This window comes from Chrysemys picta, chromosome 3 (genome assembly GCF_011386835.1).
Source record: "Chrysemys picta bellii isolate R12L10 chromosome 3, ASM1138683v2, whole genome shotgun sequence".
NCBI lineage: Eukaryota > Metazoa > Chordata > Testudines > Emydidae > Chrysemys > Chrysemys picta.
In genome coordinates this window covers 138113958-138131905 of record NC_088793.1, presented here as the reverse complement: position 1 = coordinate 138131905, position 17948 = coordinate 138113958, and positions in this window count along the sequence as shown.

The following is a 17948-nucleotide window of genomic DNA, read 5'->3' as shown; positions in this document are numbered from 1 at the left end:
AATAAATGGATAAAGTAAAGAGAATCAAGTGTCCATGGCTAGATGGTATATACCCAGGAGTTCTGAAGGAAATAAGAATGAAGTGGCTGAGCAGCTAACAAAAAGATGAAATCTCATTGACAGCAATAAGTATTCTGGAGGACAGAATTGCTTGAAGCAAAATTGTAAAAATACAGGCTGACTATAATATGGTCTAATTATCATGTCTTCTGCAAAGGAAAATTGTGCCTAACTAATCTACTAGAATTCCTTGAACACATCAAGGAAACAGAAGCTAAAAGAGAACCAGCTGACAATGTTCATCTGGACTTTTTCAAAAGCCATTGACAAAGTCCCTTAACAAGAGGCTGTTAAGGAAATTAAGTAGCCATTGAGTAAGAGTCAAAGTACTGTCAGACTAGAAAACTGACCAAGGGACAGCGAACAAACAATAGAAATAAATAGCCAGTTTTCATCATAGAAGAGGGTTAAAAACAGGGTTCCATGAGGTTCCGTTAGGAGGACCTCTGTTGATTAATGTATTTACTGTCTAGGGAAAGATGTGAACTGTAGAGTGGCAAAAGTTGCAGATGACAGTTATTCAGGTTTATCAAGAATGGAGAAGACTGAGAAACAGAGCTGGTTAGAAAATGGGGTTTTCCCTAGGGCTGTCAAATGATTAAAAAATTAATCACGATTAACTGTGCGATTAATTGCTCTGTTAAACAATAATACAATACCATTTATTTAAATATTTTGGAATTTTTTCTACATTTTCAAATATATTGATTTCAATTAGAACACAGAATACAAAGTCTACAGTGCTCACTTTGTACTTCTTTTTTATTACAAATATTTGCACTGTAAAAAAGAAAAGAGAAATAGTATTTTTCAATTCACCTAATACAAGTACTGTAGTGCGATCTCTTTATCATGAAAATTTAACTTACAAATGTAGTTATGTACAAAAAATAACTGCACTTAGAATAAAATAATGCAAAACTTTAGAGCCTACAAGTTCACTTAATCCTACTTCTTGTTCAGCCAATCACTCAGACAAACAAGTTTGTTTACATTTGCAGGAGATAATGCTGCCCGCTTCTTGTTTACAATGTCACCTGAAAATGAGAACGGCGTTTGCATGGCACATATTGTAGCCAGCGTCGCAAGATATTTACATGCCAGATGCGCTAAAGATTCATATGTCCCTTCATGCTTTGGCCACCATTCCAGAGGACATGCTTCCATGCTGATGACAGGTTCTGCTCGATAATGATTCAAAGCAGTGCGGACCGATGCATGTTCGTTTTCATCATCTGAGTCAGATGCCACCACAAGGTTGATTTTCTTTTTTCGTGGTTTGGGTTCTGTAGTATCCACATCAGACTGTTGCTCTTGTAAGATTTCTGAAAACATGCTCCACACCTCATCCCTCTCAGATTTTGGAAGGCACTTCAGATTCTTAAACCTTGGGTGGAGTGCTGTAGCTACTATTAGAAATCTCAAATTGGTACCTTCTTTGCGTTTTGTCAAATCTACAGTGAAAGTGTTCTTAAAACAAACAACATGTGCTGGTTCGTCATCCGAGATTGCCATAACATGAAATATATGGCAGAATGCAGGTAAAACAGAGCAGGAGACATACAATTCTCCCCCAAGGAGTTCAGTCACAAATTCAGTTAATGCATTATTTGTTTAACGAGCATCTTCGGCATGGAAGCACGTCCTCTGGAATGGTGGCCAAAGCATGAAGGGACATATGAATCTTTAGCGCATCTGGCACGTAAATACCTAGCAATGCCCTGGTGCCATGTGAACACCTGTTCTCATTTTCAGGTGACAGTGTAAATAAGAAGCGGGCAGCATTATCTTCTGTAAATATAAACAAACTTGTTTGTCTTAGTGATTGGCTGAACAAGAAGTAGGACTGAGTGGACTTGTAGGCTCTGAAGTTTTACATTGTTTTGATTTTGAGTGCAGTTATGTAACAACAACAAAAATCTACATTTGTATGTTACACTTTCACGATAAAGAGATTGCACTACAGTACTTGTATGAGGTGAATTGAAAAATATTTATTTTATCATTTTTACAGTGCAAATATCTGTAATAAAAATATAAGTGAGCACTATACACTTTATATTCTGTGTTGTAAATTGAAATCATATTTGAAAATGTAGGAAAACATCCAAAATATTTAATAAAATTTCAAATGGTATTCTGTTGTTTAACAATGCAATTAAAACTGCAATTAATTTTTTTGAGTTAATCACGAGATAACTGCAATTAATTGACAGCCCTAGTTTTCCTCTACTACCACAGACAATTTCAATTTTTTGCCAAAAAAACAAAAACAAAACATTTTTGATATTCAGTTTTTCAACTAACAGTCTAATTTTACTTTCTGTAAAAAACGTTTAAAATTTTTTTTCCATAAAAATCAGTTTCATCAGAAACTTTTGGATCTTTTAGTGAGGAACTTCAGAGGGACCTAATAAAGCTCAATGAACAGCAATACAATGGAAGTGAAATTCTCAGTTAATAAATACAGGATAATACACACATTTGAATGAGCCGCACACCTTTCTGAGTTCTAAGTTAAAAGTAACACAGGAAAAAGAAATAGGCACCGCTATTGAGAGCTCACTGAAGACCATGTCCAATGTGTCCCAGCTATCAAAAGAGCAAACGAAATGTTAGGATGCATAAACAGCTAGGGTGGAATAGAAACACTGAAATGATAATACCATTATACATATCAATGGTGCGCCCTCACTTCAAATACTGGGTTCAGTTCTTACCACTCTATCTCAAAAAAGATACAGCAGAAATATAAGGGGCTCAGAATCAGACAGTGAAGATGTTTAAGAGGATTATGAGCATAAAAAATACTCTATAGATGAAACTGAAAAGAATTTCTGAAAAGACGACTGTTTACATTAGAGAGGAGATGAATGAGGGAACAGGATAAAGATATATAAAATAATGAGTGGCACAAGAAGGTAGACACAGTGAATACACTTGGACACTTATAATACAAGCAGATGGGGACAGTCTGGGTGAATGTCTACATTTCAGACTGGAGATGCAATTTCCAGCTCAGGTAGATGTTCACACACCAGCTTTGATTGTGCTAGTGCACTAAACACAGAAGTGAAGCTGTGGCAGTTTGGGTGGCAGGATGGGTTAGCCACTCAGGTACAAACCTTCCTGGGACCGTGGTACTGGGCAGCTACCTCTCCTGTCACTCATGCCACCATGGTTGCACTTCTATTTTTAGAGCACTAAACTGATCAAAGCCAATGCATATACATCTACCAGAGCTGAAAAATCACACCTTCAACTTGAAGTTGGACAAACCTAATGAAATAAAAAGGCAGCAAATTTAAAAGCAGTAAGAACTACTTCACACAATGCATAGTTTGCTTGTGTAACTCATTGCCACAAGATATTTGATGCCAAGAAATAGTTGGACATTGAGACATTATCCGTATGGATAATGAGAACAGCCAGAATGACAATAGTAATTTTTTTTTTTTGAAAAATAACACAAGAGTTTTGGACCTGATATAAACTCTTAAGGCATAAGCAAACCTCTAGCCCAGGGCAATTAGGAGAACACACTCTGCATAGATCAGTTATTCCTTTCATTTGCTTTGTGTTTGGAGAATAGATATAGGGGGATGAATCAGGACAATTTTGTTCAGCTCCTCAGAGTAAAAATGTTGTGATTACATTCTTTAATTTTTTTAAATTTTTAAATCTTGGTACTTACACCTAACTACTTAAATTTGAGTTACAAGATTGTGAATTTTCAAATGTGTATTTTCAATATTATGTTAAAGAGGACTAAGAAACTGAAGCAATCAGAAATAACTTTCAGAAAAGTGTACATTTTCAGTGTTTTGTATTTAACTAATAGAGATTACATCAATTGTGCAATATTGCTTTTCAGCATATATTGCACATTTCACCAGAATTAGGGAACTCTTTATATCCAATTTCAAAGTGTTTTATCGCTCTCTAAAGAAGAAATTAATGCAACTTTAACCTCTGTAATATAGTTATTGAATTAGTAAGAAAACACAATCTATACAGAAATGAAGTTGACGTTGAAGAGGAAATCAAGATTATTTCTACAACAAGTCAAAATACAAGTTATTATTTGCAGTTCCACTTAATAGCACATTCATTTAGCGATTTTTCTGTTCTGTTGCAGGCGCATTATCAATTTCACTATACTTTTTGTATTTGAGCTCCCTCTTGTGGGTAGTTCAGCTAATAGGCTTCTCTGTCTGGATAAACCTAATTGCAATAGAAAATTGTTTCCACTAAACATTCTATCTGTATCTGGGAGGTTTTAGTGTGATTTGGATGACTCTCTCTCTTTACCATGTTGTCAAACCAAGAAAAATAAAGCTTAAATCAAACTCTAATAAGTTCCAAAGCAACATTTTTCTTAATTGAAATGTATAGATAGGCAAAGTATTATTGATGAAAATATGTTGGTTTGTGTATGTACAATGAAATTGATGTTTATTGACATTTACCAATCATTCCAAAGCTAGCAATAAAAATGTACCCACAAGTGGGGAACATTTGCTACAATAACAGTATTGAAATAGTTGCAGTAACTTGTGCTAGAATAATAATCCTTTAGACTGACATTTTACACATCAAAATCAAGGTATCTGAGTTATGTGGGCTCACTTTTTAAAATGAACTGTGGAGGAGAGATGGTTTAATTTTCCAAGGTGAAATGGTCAATCAGTGATTAGAAATGGACATGTTCCTGTGTGAAGCAGACAGAATTTTTCCAGGGATAAACAATTACAAAACAAACTATTCCAAACAGTCTATAGAAGTCTTACCTTTCAGCCACCTTTTTCTATTAACTTGTCCATAACCCGCTACAGAGGGGCACATAAATGCTTCAAACACACAAAAATATGCCCAAAATATGGAAAAATCTGGGATATAATGGTAATGGTCACTTTGTAGTTGTTTGTGTGTCTACCATTTTCCCTGATGATCTTTCAGATTTAAAGGATGAGGCATTAATTTTCTTAGTAAAGGCCTCTAGCATTTATCTATTTCTCAGTCTTTCAGCCAACCACAACTTCTTTAGAAAAGAACTATACCCTTGACAAACAGAAAATCCCAAATGGCACATATTTTGGTGCTCACACAGAGAGCTATAATGAACTTTAAGAGCAGAAAGGACTTGGACTGTAAGCTACCTGGGGAAGGGGCTCTTTTTGTTCTGAGTTTGTACAGCACCTAGTACAATGGGGGTGCTGTACAAACACCAGGGCTCCTCAGTGCTATGGTAATATTTATGATTAACAGTAATGTCAGCAGTACACTGAATACAAGTTTTTTTGAAGTCATGTCCATTCACTTGGATAGAACAAAAAGAACAGGAGTACTTGTGGCACCTTAGAGACTAACAAATTTATTAGAGCATAAGCTTTCGTGGACTACAGCCCAGTATCTCCCAGCTAGACCTCCACAACCTGCCAATTTGATGAGTGTAGGAAATCTGTTTTCCACCAGAGTTTTGGTGGCAGCACTGCTGGAGATCAGCAGATCCTGTGCCAGCATCCAAACCTCAATGGATTCAGATGGAGATGACCATCTAAGTAGACCCTTCCATTGCAGCTACATCTGAGCTCCCTTTGAAGTACCAAGGCTATGCCAGTGTTTTTGAAAAGAAGAATGTGGAAATCCTACTTCTGCGCCAGGACTAGGACTGCCCAATAGAGCTGCAGCCAGGATCCAAAATACCATTTGGACGAATTTATATCATGTCAGAACCTTATATGGCAGCACTCAGAGAATACCTCCAGGAGAATCTGGCCTGAGGATTTATCCACAAGTCAACCTCAGCAGCAGGCACACCAGTCCTGTTTGTCAAAAAGAAAGATGGCAGTCTCCGACTCTGCATGGATTACCACACATTGATTTAGAAAACGATCAGGAATCATTACCCACTACTCCTGATTCCCAAGCTGCTGGACTGCATTGGGGCTGCCTGTATATTCACCACATTGGACCTATTTGGGGGAAGGGGCAAGGGAACAATCTCATGCAAGTCAGAAAGAGGATGAGTGGAAGACTGCCTTCTAGATCTAGTATGGCCACTACAAATATCTGGTAATGCCTTTTGGGTTGACCAATGCCCCGGCTACCTTCCAACATTTTATAAACGATGTGTTCTGATACATATTGGATCAGTACATAGTAGTCTATCTCCAATGACCCTGAACAGCATACCACTTTATGTCCAAACCCTCCGGGAACACTTGTGGCAGCACAGCCTTTATGCCAAGCTCGAGAAGTGTACCTTCGATCAGACCTCCACAGAGTTCTTGGGCTTCATCTTCTCTCCAGAAGGGATCCAGATAAACCCATGTAAGGTCCAATCCATCAGAGATTGGCTGACTCCCCACATGGTACAGGACCTGCAATGCTTCATGGGGTTTGCCAACTTGTATCAAAGATTTATCCTGATTTTTTTCCATCCTTCACTGTAGAAGCTGATGCCTCCAACATAACAATCTGGGCTGTCCTTTCCCAGTGATTTGGTCCCAACAAGTGTTACACCCATGCACTTACTACTGTAGTAAGCTCGCCCCTGCAGAGCCAAACTATGAAATACTTTAAAAGGAATTCCTGGCAATAAAAACCACCTTTGCAAAAATCTCAGAAGTTCCTGGAAAGAGCTCACCACCTGGTCCAGGTGTTCACTGGCCACAAAAACCTGGAATATCTATGTTGAGTGAAAGCCTTAAACCAACTGAAGCTTCAGTGTGCCTTATTTTCCCTCACAATTTGATTTCACTATTATCTATCGTCCCCGCTCCAAAAATGGCAAGGTGGATGCTCTGTCCTAAAGTACCACTCCACAAGATCCCAGCCAGGTACTAACTTCATTTTTATAACTCCCACAACTCTTGTGCTGAGATCACAATAATCTGCAGGTGAGGAAAAGAAGTTTGTGGAGGCTAATTAAATTCTTTGCTAAAGCCAAGTGCCCTTTGGAGAGAGTAGCACATTAGCCAGGGCTTGTTTATACCCAAATGCGTTCTTTCTCGCTGCTCTGTAGTAGGCAGTGCACCCTGTGATGCAGGGAAAGATGGCTAATGAAGTGGGCAGGGTGGGGGAGGCAGGTTAGCCAGTGTGGAGAGCTGCACGGATGGAAGGTAGAGTGGGATCTCAGCCCAATAAGTCCTGGAATGCGATTCCTTCCAAGGACATGCTCATTTGAAATGTAATGATATTGACTTGGTGTGCAACAGAATGTAGTAAGATGATCATGGAATGGATTTTATTAACACTGTTAAGCTTCTTGTGAATGATTTTGTGACTATACATATTAGTGACTTCTTTCACTGCCGATTACAGTGATATTCAGAGAAAATCACTAGATTGGTCACTGATCACTTTGATACTTATTTCCTCACTAGGGAAACCAAAAAGTCGCTGAGTAAGGAATGGTTGGTTCATCTTTTGGTAGTAACTTACAGCCATCGGGCCAAGGGTAACTGCAATGGTTGCTTCTGACAACCTTAGTAAAACCGCTCTTAATTATTCTTCAGGTTTTGAGTATTTATGGGACTCCATTGAGAGCTGGGCCTAGTGCCGGGAACACCTATAGCACTTACCTTAAAGAGTGTGGCACACCCTGCTCACTACCACACACCTAGGGGGCTGGTGTAGCACAGCAACGGCCAGCAGTGGAGTCAGTTGCATTGGTTCTTCTGACGCGCTGGGGTGGGCAGGGTGCTCCTTACACCATGCTGTGAAACCTGTTGTATCTTATAATTTACAGAAAGGAACTATTAAGTATTTCAACACTATTTCTGCATTGTCTGATCACACTATATACAGAGGCATTCTTAAGGTCAATGGGTGTGCAAATCATACAACATCCCTTGCTTTTTGCACCATCTGATTGCACTCTTATTACCTTGGAAAGGGTCTTTTTGTACTTTCCATAAATAAAATGTGCACATATTATATAATTTCAGGACTTGCATGTGGGCTTTTGGCATCTCAAAGGAAGCAACTGCTAAAGTAAATCAGGATTATGGACTTGATCCAGAGATGGCCAACGCCACTATAAAAGAGGTAGGAAGAAACTGTTTAAAACATTAGCACTTAAATCATACTCCTCTTGTACTAAATAGCTTTCCATAGGAACAGACTGTCAGTCTGACAAAGGCAACTTTGCCTACCTGAACTGTGAGATAAAAGCATCAGTAACTGCCAAATTTGTTATCTCTGTGTTCTGAAAAGCATTCGGCTTAATGCAATTTGCTAATTGGTAGATGATTCTTAAAATGTTTCTAGCACATTTTCATTGTTTAATTTATTCCAGTGGAAAGCGGATCTAAAATGCTACTGAATCACGTGGGTGAAGTTTTGCAACCAATTTGTCACTCACTTTGCCAAATGACTACACAGGATTCAGGACAATAGAGAATCTAGCTCAAAGTTTCTCCCATAGAATCTAATCTATCCTCATTTTACAGATGCCCTAGCCATTGGACCATCCTTCCTCTCAAAGTGCTGCCTCCCCATTGGGGAATAAAAATTCTGATGCCTGCATGATGGGCAGGGATACTTTCCACTAGACTAGAAAGAAAAGAACTGAGAGCTGTTCCTGCATTGACTCACTGATGGTAAAAGTACACAATCTCCAGCAGTGCTTTTGTTAGCAACTATTTTATGATCCAGGTGTAAATGAATGTTAAATTTAACTCCAATGTCTAATTAATTTTTAGTCTTCACTCTAAAAGGCCACCTGAATAGAAAGGTCAGAAAATGCTAACTATAAATTTCACGGGTCATTGTCTTTCAGTGGTAGGTTCTATTACCAGTAAAAACATTACCACCATTAATTAGATAATGTGCCCTAAAAAAAAAAAAATCTACTTTTTACTCATTGTCTCAGTTCACAAAGGCATCACAAGCCATGATGTTCTAATGTAAATTTTAACACTTGGGGCTTAATGGGTCTATTGATCTGATACATGTTTATCTTTCAAGCTGTGCTATTAATATTACTAAAACTGGTTGGCATTCCATTCTACCAAGAACTGGTTTAGTCACAGGGGACAGTGATAACTATAGTTTCTGGGGTTCCCCCCCCCCAGCAGAATTTATAACACTCAATAAATAATTCAACAGTTTAAGTCTGAAAAATGTTGTACAAACCATGACCTGACTGAGCCTCACAACATCAAGTGTGCAAGGTCCTGGAGAAAATTTTGAAGGAGAAAGTAGTTAAGGACCTTGAGGTCAATGGCAATTGCGACAAATTACAACATGGTTTTACCAAAGGCAGATCGTGCCAAACCAATCTGATCTCCTTCTTTGAGAAAGTAACAGACTTATTAGATAAGGGAAATGCGGTGGACCTAATATACCTTGATTTCAGTAAAGCGTTTGATACGGTACCGCACAAGGAATTATTGGTTAAATTGGAAAAGATGGGGATCGATATGAAAATCCAGAGGTGGATAAGGAACTGGTTAATGGGGAGACTGCAGCGGGTCGTACTGAAAGGAGAACTGTCAGGTTGGAGGGAGGTCACCAGTGGAGTTCCTCAAGGTTCGGTTTTGGGTCCGATTTTATTTAATCTATTTATTACTGACCTTGGAACCAATTGTAGGAGTGGGCTGATAAAGTTTGCGGATGACACAAAGTTGGGAGGTATTGCCAATTTGGAGGAGGATCGGGATATTCTGCAGGGAGACTTGAATGACCTTGTAAATTGGAGTAACAGAAATAGGATGAAATTTTATAGTGAAAAGTGTAAGGTGACGCATTTAGGGATGACTAACAAGAATTTTAGTTACAAGCTGGGGACGCATCGGCTGGAAGTAATGGAGGAGGAGAAAGACCTCGGAGTCCTGGTAGACCGCAGGATGACTATGAGTCGGCAATGTGATGTGGCAGTGAAAAAAGCCAATGCGGTCTTGGGATGCATTAGGCGAGGTATATCTAGTAGGGATAAGGAGGTGCTGCTTCTGTTGTACAAGGCACTGGTGAGACCTCATTTGGAGTACTGTGTGCAGTTCTGGTCTCCGATGTTTAAAAAGGACTAACTCAAACTGGAACGGGTACAGAGAAGGGCCACTAGGATGATCAGAGGAATGGAAAACCTGTCATATGAAAGGAGACTCGAGGAGCTCGGTTTGTTTAGCCTAACCAAAAGAAGCCTGAGGGGGGATATGATTGCTCTCTTTAAATATATCAGAGGGATAAATACCAGGGAGGGAGAGGAATTATTTCAGCTCAGTACTAATGTGGACACGAGAACGAATGGATATAAACTGGCCGTGGGGAAGTTTAAGCTTGAAATTAGATGAAGGTTTCTAACCGTCCAAGGGGTGAAATATTGGAACAGCCTTCCGAGGGAAACGGTGGGGGCGAAGGACCTGTCTGGCTTTAAGATTAAGCTAGATAAGTTTATGGAGGGGATGGTTTAATGGGATAACGTGATTTTAGTCAAATAAACAGCGTGCCATCGCTGGTAAATAGTATCTATGGCCAATGAGGGTCTGGCTGGAGAATCTTGCCTACATGCTCGGGGTTCTACTGATCGCCATATTTGGGGTCGGGAAGGAATTTTCCTCCAGGGTAGATTGGCAGAGGCCCTGGAGGTTTTTCGCCTTCCTCCGCAGCATGGGGCAGGGGTCGCTAGCTGGAGGATTCTCTGCTACTTGAAGTCTTTAAACCACAGGATTTGGGGACTTCAACAGCATAGTCAAGGGAAAGGGGTTGGGACGGCTTTTGTGGCCTGCATCATGCGGAAGGTCAGACTAGATGATCATAATGGTCCCTTCTGACCTTAAAGTCTATGAGTCTATCCATGGGAGACAAAGAAGTCATCCCCATTTTACAGATCCCAAAATAGAACATGGGTAAGTTGCCCAACCTCTAAGATAAATAGGAAATTGTAACATTCAGTGATTAAAACGCTAGATTTCCTAGTTCTCATTCCTGTGCTTGGCCCGCTATACACTAATCCTGCTAGAAAAAAGTAGTAAATAGGATGCAGGTAGGATTGCCAACTTTCTAACTTCAGAAAATTGAACACCCTTGCCCCACTCCTGCCCCGCCTCTTCCCTGAGGCCCCTCACCACCGCTTTCCCGAGGCTACGTGAAAAATCCTAGGCTAAGGCAATATTACAGGTGGGAAATATAAATATAAGGTTTGCTGGACAACACTAATTCACACACATCAATTTCAATTAAAATACAACATATATGCAATGTTAATGTTGTCCTGAGAAATTTTAAAGGAAGCTGACAGCTTAAACTGTTATCAGGTTTAAAAAACAACTTTAAGTACTTACCACAAACAACCAGAGAAATGGGGAAACTTACTATATACTTAATGCATTCAAAGTACTAAATGAATAAACAGAAAGAGAGGAAAATATTTTCTCCTCTAATCAATTTGAGAGTTGTAGTAACTTCAGGTGTTACCTGTGAGACAAGACAAGAATGTGATTTTTAATGTTAATGACATTCCTTAAGTGTTTCGCTTCCTGACTTTTGAGTGTTTAAACCTGTACTCTGAATGCTACATAAATAAGATTATAGAAAGTTAATAATCAGACTGTGCACTTCTATGGCATCATCCTGGAGATGTGCATCCAACTACTGCTTTGTGTAGTTAGAATGTCACTTAAACAGCTGCTCCAGCTGAATCCCTACTAAAGGCAACAGCTATTTCCTTTACTCCTATTTTACTCAGTTATTACACCATCAAAACCCTGATCCTGCACTTGAAGTAGTCCCATTCAGCAGAGTTCCCTGTGGCCACAGAAGTCCTCCCACACAGAGTTCTTTGCAGGAGCAGGGGGTAACCCTTCCTGGAACGCAGCAGCCCCAACTGCTCCCATAAAATGCAGGTGTGTGTGGTTTCATGAGCTGTCTCACTCTTTCCCCAACAGATTATTGTAGGTATTATCATTATTGTGCATTACTTATATGGTGCCTACACAAGGTATTAGGCACTTGACAGATAGACTAACAGCTTAGTCCAGAAGGGCTCATGCTGCAGACAAGCAGGCGTTGTCTGGGCTTCTGGCACTGCTCCCCACACCTGGGAGTGATCCCACACAGCAACCGGGACATGCACCTTCCAGCTCCTGCAGGGACCATCTGAGGGCAGCGGTCGAACCCACAGTGCTGAGCCCCGGCAGCCACACAATGAATCTGGCAGCCCTGGATTCATGCCCCCCACGGCTTCCCAGCCAATGGGAGCTGCAGAGCTGGTGCTTGGAGCGGTGCCTAGGGGCAGGGGCAGCACAAAGAGCCCCCGTGGCCATCCCTCCGCCTAAGAGCCTGAGGGACATGCCGCTGCTTCTGGGAGCTGCGTGGAGCCAGGGCAGGCAGGGAGCCTGCCTTAGCCCCACTGCACTGCCAACTGGACTTTTAGCAGCCTTGTCAGGAGCGTAAGTTAGGTAAGTACTGACATTGCAAGGTCTTTGGGGGTCAGGGACTATCTTTTTGTTCTGTGTTTAATACAGTGCCTAGCAGGTCTGAGACTGGGGCACATAAGTGCTACTACAATACCAGTCACATCTCACAACAGTGAGCCTAATAATATTACTTCTGTCTTCATAGAGAAAGATTTACAACAGTAGGTAACAGTAAATTTTCAGGCACATGGCCTAATATATGTATGTGCAGTCCTCACCCCATCTAGATGACTGTTGGAATCACTTAGAATTGATCTTGGATAATAAAACTCTTTATGTCATGCTGCATGTATTTGAATCCACGCCCCTATTGAAATGTCAGAGGAGGGCAGATTGACAACTAGAGACGAGACAGGCAGCTATCAATGGGGACAAGATAGCTCTGATCAAAACCAGCATGGGATAACTCCCTGAGAGACTTCATGAAAGAACAAGATAAAGGATGAGAAAAACAATTTAAGAAAACAAGCTCTCAAAGAACAATTGATTACAGCATGACAGTGCAAAACTCATTGGTTCCAATGAAGGGGGGGGAAAAAAATCACTATATAAACAGGGTGCTTTGCTATGAAACTTTGGGTTCATCCTGCCAAGACTTCCACGGAGCGTCGTGTCACGACCGACAGAATCCAGCTCCTACCTACCCGTGATCAACCTAGCTGGCCACTAGATTGATTTGGATTGGTAACTATAACATCGACCAGGGGTGTAAGGGGGGGGAGGGGGGGGTGATTGAATGCATATACTAATTGTATCTTCAATAAATGCAGCATATTGCCTTTTCCCCTGAAAAAGATCCTGTATGCTTCTTATAAGCATAACAATACCCTCAGAGGACTACAGGTCCTATGCTGAATAGATCCTGGCATAAGACAAACCTGGGCCTGAGTTTTAATAAGATAGTCTCACTTTGTGCTAAAATACTAAGCTTGTCCCAGGCTATGATGTCATGGGAAGCAGGACGTGCTGACAGGCTTCCAGCTGCTGGAACAGGGTTGAATTCTATCCCAGAGAAAAGGCTGAGTTGTATCAGCAGTCATTCTTAACCTCTTCCTTTGTACAGATGCAGTTCAGTGTGGTCTTTAATTACGTGATATATTTTTAAGCAGTGTAATCAAATGGGGAAGGATTCCCCCCCCCCCTTTTAAAAAACTAAGGCCCCAATCGCACAAGAACTCATGTATTTTGTTAGCTTTAAACATGGGAATAGGCCCATAGGGACTGATCCAAAGCTCATTAACATCAGTGGGAGTCTGTGCTGCCCAAGGGCCTTGGGGCTATTCCCTTTTAGTCCCTTGTCTTCAAATGATCTGCCATTTGTATCACACAAGAAAAGATGTGGAATATTTAACTTTTAAGTTGCTGTATTGTCATGTTTCCAGCTCATCTCATAGCAAGAAGGAACCACCTTTCTTCCCGCCCTTTGCCTCAACATAACAGTGGCATAGGTAGGAGTGGAAATTTGGGTAGGCCCTGACTTTTGGGTGGACTAGCAATGACAGACGGTGCTAGACCAGCTTCTCCTCCGACACCACGCCCTCTTCCTAGCTCTGGTGCCCCCCAACACAGGGCTTCACCTGCTGAGCTGGGCACGCACATGGGATAGCTCAGAACATGGCAAGGCAGAGCTGCCGGAGCGTAGCTTTCTGATGGGCAGGTGCAGAGCTCCGTCCTCGATTTTAGGTGCCCGAGTGACACTCTGGGCCACTGTGGCAGTGCTACACCCCTGCACAGACTTGAGTGGGCCTGAATGTTAAGTGGGTGGGGTGCAAGGCTCACCCAGGCCCACCCATAGCTATGCCCCTGGCGTGTCAGTACTGTGTCTTTTTTACTAGGAAGAGTGTGTGCTTTGGATGGTGGATTTTAACCTCTGTGCTTCAAAAATGGCTGACAAGATTTTATTCCCAACAAGTAGTTACTTGCAGCTAGAGATGAAGCATTGATGGTGTCAGCGGAAGAGGGTTTAATAAAGATGGCATGTCTTCAATTTGGAAACTTTAATAAACTTTTGTAATCTTGATCAGCTTTTACTACCTGCAAAAAACTATAATGAAGCACTGTGAAAGCCCAGAGGGCCTCTTATGCTCATACCATGTGATCAACCTAGCTGGCCACTAGATACTTGTTCAACTTGTCATTAAAAAGAATATATTTTTAGAGTGGAACAGAATGACCCTTACACATGTGACAATTAGGGCAGTCTTGTATCCCCTTCCACAGTCTAAAGTAATAGCACTGCTGAACCCAGTGGTTAAGGAAAAAAAAAAAAAAAAAAAAAGCTGTTGGGAGGTTAATGCACTCAGCTCTTCAAATAAGAGGGAGTGTTGACTTGTTCTATATATTGACTCTGTATGGGGTTTTAGGAAATTCACAAGAAAATGTATAAGTCTCAGTTAAAAATAACCAGAAGTTTAGGTATTAACATATGTATTCCTCCATCTAACTGTTGCAGTATATTTTGGAGTCAGGGCATTACTGGACTTGGGACAGGTAATGGTAAATTAAGTCTTTGGTTTAAAATTGTGATTGTTTAAATCCAGTACAAGTGGTTTTGTCCATAAGTCTATGCCATATAGCAGGTATGTGGTGGCCCAGCTAAAATGAACCCCCTAAGAACTGACACGTGTCCACATCATAATAAAGTCTTTATAGAGGGTGCTCACGGTGGGTCAAATGGGTACAGAGAGTGAATTTTCCTTTTACCAGGGTGGAGGTATCTCCAGAACATGGTAAACACATGAGCTCACAACTATGCACCATTGCTGTTGGCTCTGGTCTGTTAATAGAAGATTCAGGTTTCAGTGTTTTGTAGGTTAAACTACACCTATGTTTGAAGTGTGTATGACTTCTATAGTTTGGGGGAGGGGGCAGCTCTAGTCAGGCCAATGGGGCCATGCAAGGGGGGGGGGGCAAATTCCACACCTTCCTGAGGTTTGCAGTTTAGGAGGGCAACACTCCCTCTCCATCCCCCAACTATACCCATGATTTTAAAAATATACTTTTGCCAGAATTTCTAATCCCTTCCTCACAGTAGTGGAATGGTTTTAGCATCAGTATACAGCACTGCCATTTTAAAGCTGGATTGTATCTACAGCCTTGATCCTGCAAATACTTAGATGCTTAACTGTAAGCATGAGAGTAGTCCCTCTAAACTAAATGCGCTCAGTCCAGGACCCCTGCTACAACCATTTTGCACTGCTGAGACTGCACAAAGCTGCCATAAAGGGGGGAGGAGGGGGAAAAGGGGGTCAAAGGATTCCCCTGTTGCTGATAGAAAGCTGGTGTAACCCTCAAGCTCCTGAAAGTACTTAATGCCATCCTCAGCTTGGCAATGTTTGCAAATATATTTTAAAGCAAGACTTCCCCTTGCTTCCCCTCTGCTCTCTCTCATATATTAAAACCAGGTTATATAAAAATGATTTTTAAAGTCTTGCTTTGAGTGTGTGTTTGGGGTGGGTGAAGGAGCAGAGAGTAAATTTCAAGAATAGGAGCTAAGAGAATATCGTGGTTTGTGTCATCTTCAGTGATTAAGCATTGTGGGAGCCATATGGCTGTCAAGGACATGAAACCTGTCACTGATCTCTTTCAAGAGGTTTTTCTAAGCATAAAACTCCCAGTTTAATTAGCAGAAAAGCTCATCGCTGTAGACAAACTGAAAACAGTGTTAGTTTCAAGCTTACAGAGGGCTGAGAGGGGGAAAAAATGTTGCTTGAAGGCTTCATTGAAGTGCAATGCTGTTTAATAAATCTGTGCCTGTGTGTATTTCACTACTTGACAGCTGTTTTCCTCCTCCTCCTGCCATGTGTTGATGTCACATTTACTTTAATTTCTGAGAATTTAACCTTCAGGAAGTAAAAACTGATGGAGTGCACAATTGGTAGGGGAATAATGGAACTAGTGAAAATGAAATCTTTCATTGATTTTTCTTTAAAGGAAAGGTGACCCCACTCCATGCCAGGCTGTAACCATGGTAGCAGTGGCAGAAGGAAAAAAACAAACAAACAAAAAAAAACCATGTGCTGTTACGGTAGGAGGCAGCAATGGATAGCAATGAATGTTTTCAAGCCCATGATTGCAGGCATGAGACATGTTAATTTAATAAGCTTTGACTTTGAAGATCAGTTGTCTTACTATAGCTCTCTAGAGAAGGGTGTCAGTGGTAACACACACACAGTAATTGGGCCACCCAAACATCAGAGTAGCTGAGGGATATTAGTATTAGAGGAAAGCTGAATCCCTCTTGAGAATATTCACTTACCTAATGACAAATCTGAGATAGGCAGCCCTAAATCTGTAGGGCCTCACTGTCATTTACAGGAAGCCCCCTTTGTGTCACTCTGGCAGGGTAACCAAGCCATAAAGTAGGTGTAAATAGACCTTAGTGTAACTTAGAATTCAGGCCATAGTGCTTAAATAATGCCCAAGAGGGAGGATAGAATAGAACATGAGGAAGCAAGCTTGAGTAACTTGCCTAAAACCAGAGAGAGCGAGCACCTGTATCAAATCTGGTGTTCGAATGCACAAGTTCTTGTTTCAGTCCAGTGCTCAGGACATTCTGGTTATCTTTTTAGCACCTGTTCCTGCACCAACTCTCCCGCACTGTACCCATGACTCTTGCAGCCCCTTCACCTACTAGCAGGGGAATGCCATTTACTGTCATTTTAAGTTAGTTCTCTGGTCATCCTGATTGATGTTACTCTAGAACATTTGGGACCCCACCCATGTTCCACTCGGCCATGGAAAGTGGAGGGCCCACATGCATAAGGCCCGTTAGGATTTCCTCATTCAGCACCAGCTAGTCCGAGCAGAAATTAAAGCAACTGCAGGCCAATTTATGCTGTAGGCATACAGTTATGCCAATAATGGACTGGCATAGCTGAAATCTACTTCACTCCTCCCTGTCCTATCATCCTTCTGTCTCTCCCCCTATGCTGGATGGGAGCAGGAGCAGCTGGCACAGGAGTAGTTCCTCTACCAGCCTTACACCAGTGAAGAGTTCCTTTATACAAGGGACATTCTCCAATGGGCTGCTTCAGCTAAAAGCCAGAAGGTGAGTGGCATGGACTAGTGAATCCCTTCAGTTTATGGGCTGATTCCATCAGAATAGCATTGCTAGACCTAAGGCCATTCAAACTGATCTGCAGAGGACATTTAAGATTAAGGTGCATTTTTCTCATATTTCCTTCCTACGTTTAAGGTAAAATATGCAACAGAATGGAGGATTGTTCAGTATACAAAGACATTCCCTGGGAAATGAGAGATTTCAGGCCACCTTGTCTTTAAGAATATTTTTATTGAAAGTGCCTGATAACATGCATCCCTGTAAACTTGCGGTCCTTGTGACTCAAAGCAGACATGCAGAGGCACTCCGTGTGCAGAGCTTTTTAATGGATTTGTCAGACACTGACAGGATCCTAGTCTCCCTTTATATTAAACAAAGAAACACAAACATCAATTGAGGTTGAT